Here is a 7,861-nt window from a genome sequence, read left to right as displayed (position 1 = left end):
ATATATATATATATATATATGTGTGTGTGTATGTATTAGTTGAATATTTAGAATTAAAACATACTTTCCTCTACTGCTTATCTGTAATATAATTTAATTGTTCATTCAGTGTTATTTTTACCTTTGTACTGCATTGTCTTCTCATATCTGTTACTGCCTTATTACTTTCTCAGGAACTTTTCTAAACAATTCTGTCTTGATTTGTGACTTACTCTGGAGTTGTCTGGTAAGAGAAGTTTTATTTGAATTTGCATTTTATTTCTTAGCACTTTTTTGACTGTTTGTAAGAAGGAAGGTATAGTCTGTACATAAGATTTACTTTGATTTATATTTAGCTATTTTACCTTCAATTTCTACTGTTTGTTGTTAGAAACTAAAACAATGAGTAAAAAGGTCACACAATAAAACCGATTGGTTAAAAAACACAAAAAGAGAAATCTAGCCAAGTTAGACTTTCCACTGTGTGATAAATTAAACCTCTTGTATCAGACGCAACATGGGATATATGCAAATTACCTATTAAGGATATCCGGTGTTTCAGCTAAATGGCAATATCCTTAATGGGTAATTTGCATATATCCCTTGTTGCCTCTGATACAAGAGGTTTAAGGTGTCACACAGTGGAATGTCTAACTGCTTCTTGTTAAAAAGGGATAGGTTTTAGACAGGCAAACTCTAGGCAAATTAAGGGACCTCGTCATCTATAAAGTCACACAGATTGCAGAGAGGACAATCCAGAGCTTATGTAAATGATCATGTGTTTGTGATTTATTGATATTTACTGTTATAAAGAGGTGTGACTGCAAGTGATAGTGAGCAGAAGCTACTGCGTACAATATTGTGCAGTGTAAAGGGATTCCAGCTTTTGTCTGACTTTCAGAACTTGTACAGTCAGAAAAACAACATTATTGTACTTACTTTAGTATTTAGTTGTATATTATGTGATTTTTCTGACAGAAATTGATTTACATCCTAACTGAATTGTGTGGTAACTGATTTTGATTATTCTTTTTTTTTAAATAATTTTTTTATTCATTGAAGCCGAGTATGGTTTCCTTAAATGAGCATGTCATTAATGATTTGCTAAAGCTCAAACGTCTTGTACAATGTAGTAAATGTTATGGGGATCTGTGTTCCTCATGTCAAAAGTCGGATTTGCTTACCATTATTATTAGTAAATTCTAGACTTACTGATGATGATTGTGATTTGTGCAATTAGCACAGTTTGGAGAACTGCTCTGACATATACTAATGACTGGACCTGTGAGACAAAAGATGTTAGACAAAGAGCAAATAGAACACATTTAGGAAAGGCTGTGTCTATTGTCTGTAAAGATCACTCAACCCCTATGAAACAAGACGATGCTCCTGACAACTTTGGATTTCTGGATACAAGTATTCAGCAATATGAGGATTTAGAGTGTTTAGAAGGAAATAAAAAAAAGAAAGAAAGGAGGAAGTTCACAACAAATAAGAAAAAAGAAACTGATAAATATCTGTAAAGTAAAGAGAATACATACTAAAAAGGACACTATTCTGATATGTCACACACATTACAGGAATAACATTTTTCCATCAGAAAACCTTCGGTCTACAGAAGAAAGCAGCATGTTTCCAAAACAGAAGGTACAAAAAAGAGGCAAGTGCAGGTGAAAATGAAGAAAACAAAACTGAACATGGATGGATAGAAGAACATTAGTGTAAGAAAACAGAGGAGAAAGATAAACATTGACAACATGGCTCAAGCTGTGGATGTACAAAGCCAGCTGGATGAGAACTGTATGCTTACAAATGTAATACAGAATGAAAACAGTGGGATTAATATGATTAATGGTGGTGAAGATCATTCCTTTGTAACAATTGATAGAGCAGATATTACTGAATTAGAAGATGAAGATTCTTCAGATCTGGCAAAACTGATACATTTGCAGAAAAGATAATGCACATCAAATTGTGTTATGCTTGTTGGGAGAAAAAATGGGGGATGTGAGACAAGCCTTTGAATGCCTTAATACAAGAAAGTATGGAGCTGTTTTTATTCATGTCAGTACAGATGATTCACAATGACTCTCTGACTGTTAGTAGGAACATACAGTCCTCTTAGTATAGCTTGTGTTGCTGTTAAGATGTATTTTTTTCACAAACCACATATAGAAAAGAGAGTCAGGTCACTGTAAATGAAAAGATTTTTTGGGTAAATACCTACATGTAAAAATTACTTGTTTTAAAAAAATGGAAATGTGTAGATTATCCAAGCCTAATTTTGGGCACGTGTTCAGACAGGATGGCATGCATTTGTCAAGAAAGGGGAAAAGAATTTTTGAGGCAGATATTTTGCAATATTTGAGAAACACAAGGCAGGATTTTTGCCAGGTTGAAAATTTAACAGTTCACAGATAACAGCAACTGATGTATCTCTGATGGTTGTTAATGTTAAGAGCATTAATAATACAGTTTTATTATTGGAAAATTTGCTACATTCCCACACGATTGACTTTGTTATTGTTTGTGAAACATAGCTAAATAACTGGAAACCAGTTCTGGCAGGGTATAATTTTTTTTTACTCTAATAGAAATTCCATCAAAAAATCAGGTTGAGGTGTTATGATAGGGATTAAAGATATTTATGACACCTGTGATTGTTACATGTTTAATGATAACACCAATACTATAGACTGTATAACTGTGACAATAAAGACAACCCTGGAACATGTAACAATTGTTGGAGTGTATAGACCACCAAAGTCAAGTGCTGATGACCTAGAGGAATTCGTACATTTCTAACTTGAAACACAGAAGGGAAGAATAATAGTGGTTGGGGACATAAATTTACCATTAACAGACTAGAATAATATTGATTCAACAACATTAGTAAGGAAGGTATTCACAACATATGTTCATGAGTCAGTCACCAGAGTTGTGGATGAGGGCAAAGCAGTTCATATAGCCTACTTCGATCTGACAAAGGCCTTTGATACTATTCTCAACTCATGAATCATTGAGAAAATCATCAACCCCTATATCACTAGGTGGGTTGCAAATTGGATCACAGATGGAACCCACAGTGTGAAAGTAGCGGACTCCAAGTCAGACTGCCGACAAGTCACAAGTGGAGTTCCACAGGGATCAGTCCTGGGTCCTCTCCTATTTGGCATCTATTTCTCAGAAGTCCAGGCCAACATGGCAGGACTATGACTGACCAGGTTCACAGATGACTGCAAGCTGAGACCAATGACTGGTGTCAAAACCGTGTCCTTAAGCTTAATGCCAAAAAATGGTTCATCATCCCCTTTGGGAAAAACTCAGTTCCCACTGATTACCACATCGATGGGAGCCCACTGAACACTGAAAGTGTTATAAGTGATCTGGGGACACAGGTTGATAGTAACCTCTCCTTCGACCAACACACTGCCACTGTGGTCAGAAAGTCCTTCTATATGGCACATCTCATTACCAAGGGTTTTGCATCCAGGAAGAAAGAGGTCATGATCTCTTTCTACTCTTCCCTCATTAGGCCAATCATTGAGTATAATACCCCATTTGGCATGTACTTCACTAGACACATACAACAGCTAGAAAGGCCGCAAATGTACCTCATGAAGAGGATCCTAGACCTTAAACACATGTCCTACATGGACAGACTCAAAAAACTCCAGCTATTCTTTGTCTCATATTGCCTACTTAGAGGTGATCTCTGCTTGACTTACAAAGCCATGTCTGACCCAGCTCTGTTAGAAATGCTACATCTAAAGAAATCCAATCCCTCCACACCACATGCTCCAGAGACCTCAACCTCATTACCACAATCAACAGAACGTGCTGGAGGGACAGGTTCATAACCAAGAGACTGCCCATGCTCTAGAACAGACTTCCCATACATGTCAAGCAGAGCACCTCACTGGTCTTCTTCAAGAGAAATCTTGATGAGTGGATGGGAAATAGAAAGTTCACCCCAGGGATCGCTCCAGTGGTTCTACTTGATAGAGGCACTGGGAACTGACATTGGGCGGCACAGTGCCAGGGCACGTCTATTGGCTAGGCTTGTAAAGGCTTCAGGGCCATTAGCCTAGTACACACTTATGAACCTATGAATTGTTTCAGATTGTAAAGAAACCTACCAGGGAAAGGAACATGCTAGATATTGTTTGTGTTCCTTAAGAACTTACCGTTACTTCATGCCAAGTTTTACCACCATTGATGTGCGGTGATCATGGGGTTATAAAGGTTAATTTGTTGATAGATAATTCTGCCAAACTGAAATCTTAACCAATACACAGAAGATTAGATACATATTATATAGAAACAAAACTATTATTATGCAAAATTAATGAGTGATGCACTCAGAGGAAGAAATGCAAAATGTTTTGAAAGAGAAATTGAGTGCAAAAACATCAAAAAATAATTTAACATCAGGATCTAGGCATACAACATCAGGGGAATACACTTCTATAAGAACAAGATTCCTGATTAAGGTGAGAGACAAAAATATAACAAATGGAAAAGAGGGGGAACTACAGCTTTGAAAACTGAAATAAATGAGCTGTATAGATGAGTGTAACAATATCAAGAAAAATTTGAAGAAAATTTATATAAAGCTATTGAGCATAGTAGGAAACTATTTTATAGATACATAAGATGTGGAAGGAGTAAAGACATATAAACTGATAAATTGTGTGTAGATTCTAAAATGTATTCTCAGAAATAACACATACTCCCACCTAAAACTCCCACACTACTAACTCCACACCTAAATCATCATTTCTTTGCCTACTTTAACTTAATTCAGAGATCTTGCTCAGAACACCTTTTCATAAATCTTTTGCATGCATGCCTCTGGCCTACCTTACTCATATTCTCAAACTTTCATTGTTTGTTTTTCTTATCCATTGTACCCATAATATTGTTTTCCTCTGTAATATTGTTAATTTGTCTCTATTCGTATGTATTTGTATGTCTGTTTGGGGCTTTTCCCCTCGGGTCTCCACTGAAAAAGGGTAATTCTTACCCAGCTGGACCAACCCGGTTAACAAATGCAAATAATAATAATAATAATAATAATATTTACAAAATCTTATGCAAAATACTTTGGCACAACAAAGAGGGTAATAAGTTATCCTAGTGACATCCAGGTCACTTCAAATACTGGAATCAAATAAGATTATATTGAAAAAGAACTGTGCAAACTGGATACAAGCAGAGAACATGGAGGAGATGGAATTAGTAATAATAACCTGAGAACACTTCAACAAGAACTTGCAGTGCCATTATATCTATTATTTACTATGTCATATAAATATGGGGAAATTTCTCAAGATTGGAGACATACACTTATTAAAGCTATCTTTTAGGGAAAGGGGAGTAGGACAAACACCCAGAGTCATATAGACCCTTAAGGCTACTTTTGTGTTGTGGACAAATAAAGGAGATGCTAATATTGTTATTGTCAGAACTAGAAAGGTTGGGACTTGAAACCATACATCTATTACTACCTGTAACATGATGTTTTATAACAATATAATAACAGCTGTGAATGAAAAATTATGATTTGATGTAATTTATGCATATTTAACTTAGCATCTGACAGGGTCATACACAAAACAAGGATCAATAAATTACAACCAGATATTGATTTAATCTTGCTAAGATGGATAGTTTCATATCTTACAAATAGAACATGGCAAGTATCATACAGCAATTGGACAAGGTGAAATTTTTGGTTACAGTCAGGGTGTCCCACAGGGCTCTGTCCTAGGCCCTTATGATTATATCTTTCAGACCTATCTTTTTCATCTTAGGTGTCATACAGTCTGTATGCAGATGACCTGAAATTGGGTAAATTTATTGCATGTGTTACAGATGGAGCATAAATATGTCAAAACTAGGCATATGAGATTTGGGAGACATAAACTGAAAGGTGAATATTTAATACAGCACATAGTGACTGAAACTGTAGATTAATTTAAGGACCAGGGTATATGGGTAGATCCAGCTTTGAGTTTTTCTAATCACATCAACCAATTGGTTAATGACAGTTATAGAATTATAGGTTGTGTAAAAAGATTTATAAAGTCTAGGAAATCAGAAATGAAGTAATTGTCTGTGAATTATATTAGATCCAAACTCGAGTATGGATTAACAATATAAAACACTAAAATATCTGCAATTGTATAGTGTCTCTTATAGATATTTAAGAGGAGATGTTATTCAGGTATATAGGGCATTTAGCGACAACTATCTCTGGGAACAGTTGGGGTTATCAAAAAGTAGTAGAGAATTATCAGACAGCCTATGTAGAAGATTCTATAGGAATGAGAAGTATAAAACTGCTTTTGAAGCCCAATATATTTTATGCAAGGTGTAATATTAGTCCTTTGTATGCAAGTTGATCTGAGTTCAGTAACCCAGAAATGTGTCGCTCATAATCCCATTTTATTACCACATCTCCTTTTATCATCTGCTCTCATAATCTTGGCTCTTGTTTTTTTTCTTCTGCAAATGCTCATGACGTTTTCCACCATTTCTTTTGTATTAACATAAATAGTATGAGCTATTGGTATTAGTCTATTTTCCCCCTAATAGTAATACTTTTACTCTTTCTGAAATCTGCCAGGCTTTGCCTCTCTGCCCAGTAAGCAGAATTTCCAGTTTCTAGGTACTGTCTTACCAAAAATATATTAGCTCCTCTTTTTTCACAATACAGAATAACAAGTAGGCTTTTGGACTCAGTAAGTGGTTTTCCTGTTATTCTAGATGTATGCTTTATTTAGCAACATTTATTATTATTTATTGACATTTGTTGACCAGGAAAGTCCACTGTGTCAGGAACCCATTTTCAGTGGAGGCCCAGGGAGAAAAGCTCCATAATTAATACAGTCAAATAAAAAATATAGACACTTGACAAAATTTTTTTTAAAGTGGAAATATGCAAAAATTAAAAAAAATATATATAAAAGTAGAATACATAGACAATGTAAAACTTATCAGTATGTATCAGAACTTTTATAAACTTAGATAACAGTTGATAGTATAGTACAAAGCTTGAGTTGTTTCTTTTTGGCATTGCATGAAAAAAACATGGCAGTTCTTGACGAACAGTTATAGCAGTAATAGAGCTGTGTTGCTGTCAAGGTAAAAGTTATTTTGAACTATGAAACTGGGTTAGAAATAAGTAGTGAAGGTTTTATGGTGGTTTGTTTGATTTGCATTGGCATTTGAGGTTATGTAGGAAGTAATTTTTTAATGCTACATTATATGTCTTTATACAGTATATTTGGGTAATATGGGAGGGTAAGGAGTTTTTAGCAATGCTGTGGGAGAACAAGCATTGTCCAGCTCTCTTGTTGGGCTTGGTTACACTTAGTAGCAATTTGTTAGAGGATCTTACGGTACATGTGTTTTCTCCTCTGCCTTGAGTGAAAAATTTAGAAGTTTATCAGAACATATGTGTGAGTACAACTCTGCTATTATAAATAAAGATAATATTAATGCCTTAGCAAAATATAGTATGATATATGCTAATTTTAAGAAAATTATATTTTTACTAGTTGAACAACCTTATATGGATATAGGGAGGTAATCATTTTCTAGGACTGAGGCAGTTTTTTTTGGAATTTTAATTTAGGTCCAATTTTTTCCCAGGTTTGAATGATGCATTGTCTTTAAAACTGTGTTTTAGCTTTAAGAAGCTGAAGTACTAATTGATTGGCTTTGCTCATTCACATGATTGTATGTTTATCTTTAAAAGTGGTAGTGAATTTATTGTTTCAATATTCCTGATGTGACTGTTATTCCATATCTTATTTGCTTTCAATGTGACATTTCTTATCTTCAGTTTACAGTTATCCAAGTACTTTGCAAGGTC

The sequence above is a fragment of the Protopterus annectens genome, chromosome 17.part0 (genome assembly GCF_019279795.1).
Source record: "Protopterus annectens isolate FY-2018-M chromosome 17.part0, PAN1.0, whole genome shotgun sequence".
Lineage (NCBI taxonomy): Eukaryota > Metazoa > Chordata > Ceratodontiformes > Protopteridae > Protopterus > Protopterus annectens.
The sequence above is the reverse complement of the archived record's forward strand: the minus strand, read 5'-3'. Positions refer to the sequence as shown.